Source organism: Diadema antillarum, unplaced genomic scaffold, assembly GCF_040938485.1.
Source record: "Diadema antillarum isolate AM-2024a unplaced genomic scaffold, OU_Dant_1.0 seq00000932_RagTag, whole genome shotgun sequence".
NCBI classification, from domain to species: Eukaryota; Metazoa; Echinodermata; class Echinoidea; order Diadematoida; family Diadematidae; genus Diadema; species Diadema antillarum.
This window is the reverse complement of record NW_027271783.1, coordinates 609,199-619,497: the sequence shown is the minus strand read 5'-3', so window position 1 is coordinate 619,497 and position 10,299 is coordinate 609,199.

The window sequence follows — 10,299 nt, the reverse complement described above, 5'->3', positions numbered from 1 at the left end:
AAGCAGGAATGATATCTTCTCGTTTTTGTTTTTGTTTTTGTTTTTGTTTTTGTTTTTGGCAAAAGTGTTAAACACAAAAGTGCAAAAGCGCCCTCTTATGGCGATCACAAATGTTGAAATCCCATGGCACTCGGGCTTGCGAGTGACTAGGGACAACAATGTTCCTCCGCAATTTTATTTGTGTCGAAAACAAAGTCATATATTGCACAATTAAGGGCTTTGCTTTACCACGTTATCAACAAACTAACTTGTTAATTTATTGTTCTCAAGTTGAGGCTTGTGACATACCAGAGTAGAGTTGTTTATGTTCTTGCTTGTTGATTTTTGATTGCTTAATCAAAGTCGTGAGTGATGTTATGAATATGCAAGATTATTATAGTAATCCTAATTTCCATTTCCATTCGTTGAAAAGACAATTCAACAAAGAAATAGAGGGAGCAATTCGTCCATTAAGCTGACATTTCAAAACATAATAAATAAATTCTATTCGGTTTGAGTATTGGAGTCGATCCCTATACAATACATAGCTACACTTTCCACAGCTTGGCAGAATCATTTCTTAATCGAAGAGATGCAGCAAATCAATATGATGCCATTTGAGTCATAAATTAAAAATCATCTATTATTTTCCATGAGATATTGTAACGCTGATTTATGTTTTAAGAAAAATGAAGGTATACAAATAAATTCCAGATCTTTCCTATTTTTCGTCCGATTTGATAAGACATGCACACTTCCATTTCTTTCATTTTGCCAGATTTATCTAACCCTTTCTGCGCCAAAAAGTCCAATGTGTACAAATTTCACACACACCATATGGACAACGAATTAATGTGACACGGAGAGGATTAATTCAAATTCAGTCTAATCATAGACAGGATATGAATCTTAATTTAGTCGCAGCCATATTGGCTGAGATATATCACGTGTTACCCAAAGATTATTTACACGGTGACCAAACAAGCGTTTCGAAATTGTATAGCACATATCAGGCTTCAAGCTTTACAGAGAACAGTATTCGACAGACGCCAGGTACAATATGTAAGTGTCCTCGGAACACCATGCAGGAAGCACATTGTATAGGGTTTAATTACTCCAATTGTAAATATCTATATAATGATTTAGAAATTAAAGTGAAGTTATACAGATTCAAATAACATGAGCATTTTTGTAGTCAATTTATATTCCTTGAGTCTTATAAAGTAATGTAGCATACATATCACTATATTGATATATATGACATTATATATCCATAATTATGTATATATATACAATGTATATATATATATATATATATATATATATATATATATATATATATGTACTGCTATCAACGTCTATGTGAGGGTGTATTCAAAATTAATGATTTAAAGAATGACGTAAACTAAAGAAAAAAGGGTTAGTCGGAGAGAAGCTTTGCTGCCGGGTTTGCTGTTGTTCATGATAAGAATATTCATATCTAGGTGGAAAAGGCTGAGAGAGAGAGAGAGAGAGAGAGAGAGATACATGGATGGAAGATGATAGTGTATCACGCAGAAGGCAAGCTAGTACAATGCAGACAGTCATCAAATAGTTATCAGAGATCTAAACTTAAAATTAGTATAGGCATTTTTCTATAATGATATGGCCCACTTTTGAATAATAACTGGCTCGGCCTTGACGGGTTTGAGTCATATTAGAAGTCGTTGCTAGAGTCAGAAACGTGATTGCACGGACCCAAGACAGGTGTAATGAGTCTTGTCAAGCTCCAATGCCTCCTGAAATGAATGCCAATTTTAGAAATGTCTCTCTTGTGCGTGTTTTTCCCCTCTTTTCAAACGTCTGGAGTCACTGACTGAAATGGCGCACGATTGAAGAGCGTGAAGCGTGGGATGAATAAAATACATGTATACAATTATGCATTCTTACAAAATATAGCGACAAGTAGAACAAGGACGGTTGTTGTCAGTAACCAGCTGATTAATTGTGAGCACTGGGACATTCCGTTGACTTCTGTCACATTATTAGATCAATCAGAAACATCCTATCAAAGAGCAGGTTGCCGAATGGAATAAGGGAGTAATATTAAACTTGTATACAGATCAGAAGGTACCCTTGAACAATTTTGCCAATATTTTTCCCACGCGAGTTACATATATTATAGTCCATAGTCGAAATCATTATAGTTTTGCTTTTTTTTCATTGCTGAATAATTTGAGAACATTGAATAAACAACGGACACACATACGTTATTATGTCATCCGACATCTCAATGAGAAACATGCAGCAGAATTTTGTCAAAAAAGCAAAAACAAAACACAATATATATAGAATGTCAAGAAAACAAAAAATCTCAGGATCGAGTCTTACAGCGAAATCTCAGAAAAATGCGAAGAATAGGACAAAGCAAGAAATATAGGTTTATAAAGAAAAATTACTTAATCACCACCAACAACAAAATCAGCATTAACTACAAACAATACTTTACTCACACTTCTTGAACTCAATTTCTGGAAAGCGAATACTGGTATGATATATATATATATATATATATATATATATATGTAACGCCCGTGTTTCGTTGCAAGCGCGACAGCTAACAGCGCACTTGCTTTCCTATGTGTATAGTCGTAGCCTGCTTGTGGGTAAGGGGATGCAGGGGGCGTTCACTCAACAAAAAGAAGAAGAAGGGGGGTGACGATGCAAGAACGGGTCCCTAACCTTGCGAGATATGACACCTGTATAGAGAGCAGGGGGAGAACACATCTGGCTTGATCAACACAGTTCTGCAAAGTCTTTATTCACATTCAACATGATACATAATACTTTCAATTTACACAATTTTCACATTCACTATGTACACTGACATATTACATACAACATATATCCAAACTACCCTTAGTACTATTAACTACATATTACTCTATCACCAGATATCCTATTACACCTACTATTTCCCATTAGCTCAAACTTCATTTCTGTACACATTGACTTAACTTATCTCTCTCTATATAGATTACATACACGCTCTCAAATACACCCAACAAAATGCATGGGAAAGACCCCGATGCAGAACCTTGAGATAGATTAAGCACTTTACATGTAAACTCGCAAACTAAAATAAAAGCTAAGGCGAGGGCACGCTGGGCTCCCCAGCGTGTAAAAAGCCAACAAAGTATACAAAGGAAGTTTTAACCAGCATGTGCGCTGAACATATATTATACAAAAAGTTATCACCTCTTTGCGCCCCATTCCAGGCCTAGAGAAAAGGAGATGGGGAGAGACTCCCCCATTAAGACTTTGAAACAAAAGAGCTACCAGCACATCTTTCCGGCCTCCACAGAGGTAAAGAAACTTGACAATGACCCTCCGCCGTAGTGCGGTCTTAAAAGGCCGTGGTCAGCCGGCACAGTCTACTCGCGCAGACCCCATTCACCTATCGTACTATAACATACAAATGCACACCCTGTCCACTGCCTTGTGTACAAAACTGGCTTTAACAAATAAGCGGGCCTTGAGCAGGAAAACTAGCGTCCTATATACTCTACATCAAACCAACTACTTCTTCTATATGCTAGTGACTAACACGGGGCACAGATAACATCTACACGCACACACATACACACACACACACACACATAAGCAGTCACACACACAGACTAATGCTACCCTCTACATAACATGATATAGTACGCTAAGAAAAGCCATGAGTTCCTTCACATGCAATATTAATTCCGGATTAAACAAAAAGCTATCCATTATATACAGCATGTACTTTGATTTTGACACTCTATATACATTGAATATTGCGACGGACTTATCTCATAAAATATTCATCGACATATAAATGAGTTAAGCTGTCGATAATATGACAGCGTTATCATAATCGCTAACGCTTAACTTACCAATATATGATTACCGCCACAGTATCTCGCAACTGAGCCAATTACCAAATGCAAATTAATATTTTGTTAAAGATAACTACACTTCAATCCCTAACTCCTTGAATATATCAAGGCTATAAAAAAATGAGAATAATGTATATATCTCATCGGTTGTTTTCAACGACTGGAATAAACTACTATTGCAGGACAGCGACCAGAAGTTAACTGCATTAGTAAAATCATAACTTCATATATTATAACTTGATATAACGAATTCTCAACCATATCTATAATTTGGTAATCCTGTGATTATCAAAACACAACATACTCATTAATGCCATGTCAATGTGTGGAACATACAGAGATAGCAAGAGAGTATATGAAGTAGAATAATTCTTACCTGTATAGAGAGCAGGGGGAGAACACATCTGGCTTGATCAACACAGTTCTGCAAAGTGAAGAACTTGTGCTGACCCACGCCAGATGATGTTCATTCAGCTCTCAGGTAAGAAAGGGATTTGTTTACAAAACAAACGCCGGGTGCTAAGGTGGTCGCCTGGTGGCCTTTTCATCAGGAAACAAAAGAGTTTACCAAGGATGGAACTTGAACTGAGACTAGAGCAACAGTATGTTCTCCAACATACCCGTGTTACATATATATATATATATATATATATATATATATATATATATATATATATATATATATATATATATGTATATATATATATATATATATATATATATATATATATATATATATTTATATAACGCCTGGAGAGATCCTTGTCGTTTGATTGGTTGTTTGACATTGATCATTCGGCCCATTTCACTATGACATCATCATCCGTGCAATTGTGGCTCCATTTACCGTGCAATTTTGGATCCATACGATTTGGTCCATTGCACGCTCGCTAAGAGCCCGGCACATACGCGTGTAAAACGCTTGCGTTTGCATGCAGTGTGTGTATGCGACATTAGACAGGGCGCTGGCGTAAAGCGCTCAGTGAGCACTCTCGCGATCTTGATAGATTCTCTTTTTGTTTCTAAATTAATAAAACATTAAAAGGACAAGGATCTATTTTAGGCGTTATACAAAACAAATAATAAATGTTTTTCATTCGTGCGATGGACAGAATATTTCATTCGGTGAAAGATGAAATGTTTGATCCATTCAACTCGGCTGCGCCTCATTGAATGGATCATTTCATCTTTCACCTCATGAAATATTCTGTCCATTGCACTCATAAACATTCATTATTTGTATATTATATATATATATATATATATATATATATATATATATATATGTATAGTTGTGACGGAAGAATGGCTGCAGTATATGTTCACTTTAATTCTCCCAAGCTTTCGACCTAGTTACAGGTCGTTTTCAAGGGCTTGCTTAAGGCGTTGGGGGTGTATCTATATATATATATATATATATATATATATATATATATATATATGTATATGTATATATATATATATCGGTGTGAAGTGGTAACAAGTATTTGCACTTTACCGATAATTTGATTAAAAGCAATAGAATATTGTTTGTTCACGCGGGGGCACAACTGTATGTTTAGGGTCAAAGAGTCAAGAAAGAGTGCGATAAATCAGTACAGTCATGCAGTAGTAGAGAGAATAGGAAATTCAAAGAACGTCTGCAGAAGATCTGAAAGCGCAAATACGAAAATATATAGATGCACATAAATTGTTACAATCTCGCTGTTTCTGCTTTTGTTTGTGCCGTTCAAATAAGAATCCGACGGCCCGAAAAAAAAGTATATGAAACTTGATTATTTAAACATCTGTGAAAGGAGATGAACAAGTAGCCACCAAAGGGCTAAATCTGATGGCTTCTATGTTACCCATGGATTCTTCTGTCTTCAGTAGCAAACACTGTCATTTCGAATGAGTTGTTGCACAAGACATAAGTCGTTTCTCAACTGAGAAACAGTTAAATGTTGATAATTGTTGTTTGTTTGTTTGTTCATTTTCCATCTGAGAAGATGGCTGGATAGCCCATATTTAGCTATACACCAAGCTGGTCTTCCATGGGGTCCAGTTGGATTTGAGGTGGGACCACTTCACCGGGTTAAACACCCTGCTCTTTACGATGAATTAATGAAGTGGGATCTTTTACGAGCACGAGTTGTTACTCTCTCATACACTGGACCTCCATTTTATGTCCTATCCGAGGGACAGAGTGTTTTGCCTCTTGCTAGAGGGGACGGTATGCTTACACACAACATTGCTCAGTCCAGACTCGGGTTCGAACCCGGGCCGCGTGATCGTGAGGCAGACGCGCTACCGACTGAGCCAACTCACCGCCCTGTTGATAATTGTGATGTTGACTGGTTTCACAGCAACTATTCAATGAAAGAAAAAATGGGGACGACAATTTCTCTCAGATCCATTCTTCATGTGACATCTGCAACGCGCAACGCGTGTAATGAAATGTGTCGAATCAGGTGCGGTGCAGTGTGATGAGGTGTACAAAAAGGTGAGAATTCTTTCACATACTTTTCGCCAACTTGCGTTCGCTTCATCTAATGATCACGTCAAAAGTAAGTTGAGGCAGAAATGTGGAGGTAAAGGTCAGGATACCAAAATTAAAACCTTTAAACCTTGGGGATAACGGCACAACGGAACTTCCATTTTCTGCGGATGCTAGCTTCGAAGTAACGGCCTTTGCTGTTGGCTTCTGGGGTGGCATTTCGAGCTAGCCTAACCAACCATAAACCAAAGAGCCCGGAAGAAATCAGGACAGCCTAAGCTTTATAATTGATTTTAGCGATGAAGAGGCGTTGCTCTATCACCTTGTCGCACTTTTCCAACTCGAAGAGAGGTGTTAATTTGGTGACATGTTACGAGAGATAAGAAAAATTGGACAGGTCGAAGCTGCAAAAACCTCACAGAATGTTTTTCTCTTCTTCTTCATCTTCTTCTCTTTTTTTTTAGTACTGCGAAAATTAAAACGCACCAAACACACAAAATGGGTGCGCGCGCATCAATAGCGTACGTGTAACATCGTCATAGAGTGGTTATTAAAACGTACTGTAGGAGAGGGTGAAAGTAGAGTGATGTGGGGGAAAGTGGATAAATGTTGGCAATTCGGAAGCCAGTTTGCCCTCAACGTCGTGCAGGGACCACAAGGTGTGCATTCTGCAGCCTTGAACACTGAACAACTGTATCGACACCCAGCGTACCAAATGATCTTTGCGGTGTTGGTTGAAGCGAGGGTGAGTGACGCTGGCTTGTTCCGTCGCGCAGCAGCCGATCGCATCCATGACTCTGGCGGGGATACTGGAGAAGTGAGGACAAGTTTCATGCACTGCCCCTCCATCATCTAGCCGTACAATCATCCGTGTCCACTTTTGTGCAGGTAAGTAACATAATCATGTTAGTATATTTTCAGATGTTGCACTTATGGATTTGAAGTTTGAAGCAAAGCCTGATATCTTTGTCTTGGCAGTATGGCTTCTTACAAGACTCTCGAGTTTGCTCAATACAAATCATGTTTTACCATGGATAATACCTCCCATGCATCGTATATCCTCGACTTCTTTTTTTTTTTTGGGGGGGGGGTGAGGAGGTGAGGTGGAAGACTGGTTTTCAGTAATTTTGATTACATTTCCAAAGATCTTACACTCAAATTTCAAGTAATGTTTTTCTGATCAATAGGAAAAAATTTGTCTGGCAAGTAAAAGCTCATCATAATGGGCATAAAACAATGGGCAACTTGGATGAGACAATATGGCATGCAGTGAGATTTCATGGACTTTTCTTCTTTTTTGATAGAAGTATTATGGAAGACAACACGTCATTTCAATTCAATTCAATTCAATTCAAAGGTTTTATTTTCACTTCTTTCAACAGATTGTACAAAAAGTATAAATTGGACATGCGTTTGAAGGAATGATACATAGATAGCAAAAAATAACATTTGTCAGTAGTCATTACAAAATGAGGCATTTTTCATACAAACATATTTATACATTCTGCGAAAAAAAAGTGGAGGTACCCACTCAAAAGACTATGCTTGTACAATGTGGGCACCTCACAGGAGAGAAAAAATAGGAAGAAATAGAAAGAAATAGAAATTTTTTTTCGAAAGTTTGCCGTAAGAATATAATTATTAAGTCTGGTTTTGAAGCTGGTGTTGAAAAAAAAAAGAGGAGTAACTGATGATTATGAGAAACTGATTGCACATGATATGTTATTGCATAAGCAAGACAGCTGTTTTGAAGTATTTTTAAAAAGGACAAAGATGTTGATTAATCTCTAATGAAATTGGTCCAACTTTTCCGTGATTAGGATTCCCTTATAAATCATTTTCTTTTATGTTTCTATAGCTACACCTCAAAGCTTTAAAAACTACATTCATGTCAGCGTTTATGTTCAGCAGGTTAAAGTGCAGCCATGCAGGGTAGCGAAATCTAATCCGCAGTCAAATTTATTTTAACAGTGGCTTCCCCCATAGGTCTGGGCAAAACCCCCCAGGCAATTGGGGATACAGTCGCACTGACTGGCCAACTTTGACTTGCACCTTTAGTTTGCCTATCTGAGCACTAAAGAAGACGAAGTTATGAGCCCAGGTAGTCAATTTTCTCTTTATAGACATTGTTTGTCATTCGCAGATGAAGCAAAAACCCAGCTTTAGTGCTTTAAAACAGTTCTAAAATGTGCATGAGTTTGGGATAGAAACAACCAGTGTAAAAAGTATAATCATTATCAAGTATTGTTAAATATACAAAAGATGAACAATAGTTATAGCAATATTGTGTCTACACTAAATCTTCCACAGTTATGGTTTAGTGAGAAAAACAGTGACATTTCCTTATATTTTAGGCTTTATTGCATAATTTTTATATGGTAGGATGTTTTATGATACAACTGACCTACACATATGCATCAAATGAGATGACTCGAACATTTTTAAATCACTGCTCCCAATGGTAAACAGTATCTTTAAAGTTGAAAAGATATTATTAAGGAAAGCGACAAGGACGATGATCTAAAATTACCCTTGCATTTATTCTGCAGATACATCGTATGCGAGATACAGGGTCTGTGTTTATGTGTTGACGTTGATGTCAATCATCTGTCTTAGGGGGTGTTGCAAGAAAGTTGCAATTAATCGCCACTCGACTTTCTTGCAACACCCCCTAAGGGTCAGAATTTTCCACGTTTGATACTGCATAGAATTCAACGATGAAATAGCCGCTGAAATAGATCTTCAGCAGCCTATCAAATACAGTTAAAGGAGTTATCATGACCGGGTCATCAGTATTCTAGTTGTAGTGTTTGATAAAGAAACATTGAAATTTCGTGGTGGTGGGGTAGAAAGGTGTGATCCTGTTGAGAAGAGAATGTAACAGACAGATAAACAGGTCAATACTTCAGCTCGTGATTAGATGGTTTCGAGAAAGGAAAAAAAGCAACGAGAGAGCAAGAAAGGGAAGGGGGAGTGTGGGAAAATAGCTGAAGTGCATTAATTAGATGTGGCAGATTTCCCTTTTTAATGAGATCTCGTTTGAAAACAATTGTAAACGTTTAGTAACAGGTGTTTCCCTCATAATGAGATACCAAAGGATGATTAAGTGTTCTGTTGAATCTATGTCTATGGCTAAAGACATATGCACACACAAATCACACCCACACACACCCACCGCACACACAATTTATCTAGAACCATTTTCAGTGTATTCATATCTACAGTCTTTAAAAACAAAACAAGAACAGAAGTTAAATCTGCATTCACATCAAAATTGAAAAATGTAAAACAATAAAAGAGAAATAAAAATCGGCATTGACACCTGATAACCATTACATTTTAAAAACGTTAGGATGTTCATATAAAATTGTAAATTGTTTGACGTTATATAGAAACGTATATCATAAGGACAAAGTAAACAATACGTGTATAAAAAGATTTCATACACACGGTAAAATATTCAAAAGAAATCACTTAAATTATACTACACTTTTACTACTACCCTCTCGCTTCTACATAGAACTTCATACCACCCCCTTCTCTTTAATGTCGCCTCCTTTTAAACGTTGGAAAGCTTTAGATCTCATACGCTTATGCTGACGCTCCTTTTCTGAGTTGGACAATAGAACAGCTGTCTCGACGTGCATGTGTGCTGAACAACATTTTTTTTTAAAGCTTGCTATACAATATAGGTTTTCCCATTCATTTTCAAACTTTTTTTAATTCAATTTCAGAAATTTTTACTTCAATTTCGCCGCGGGATGTCGGGAATAGGCCAATCTTACTATCAAATTCGTCTTTCGTCGTTCATTTTCAAATAAAGTCCATTCAATTTAGTCATTTGGCATACATTTTCGTCATTTACAGTTCAAATTGGTCAGTCTCACTCGCAGCACTCAAAACAGCAGGATCGATTTCGTCTTTTGTCAATCATTT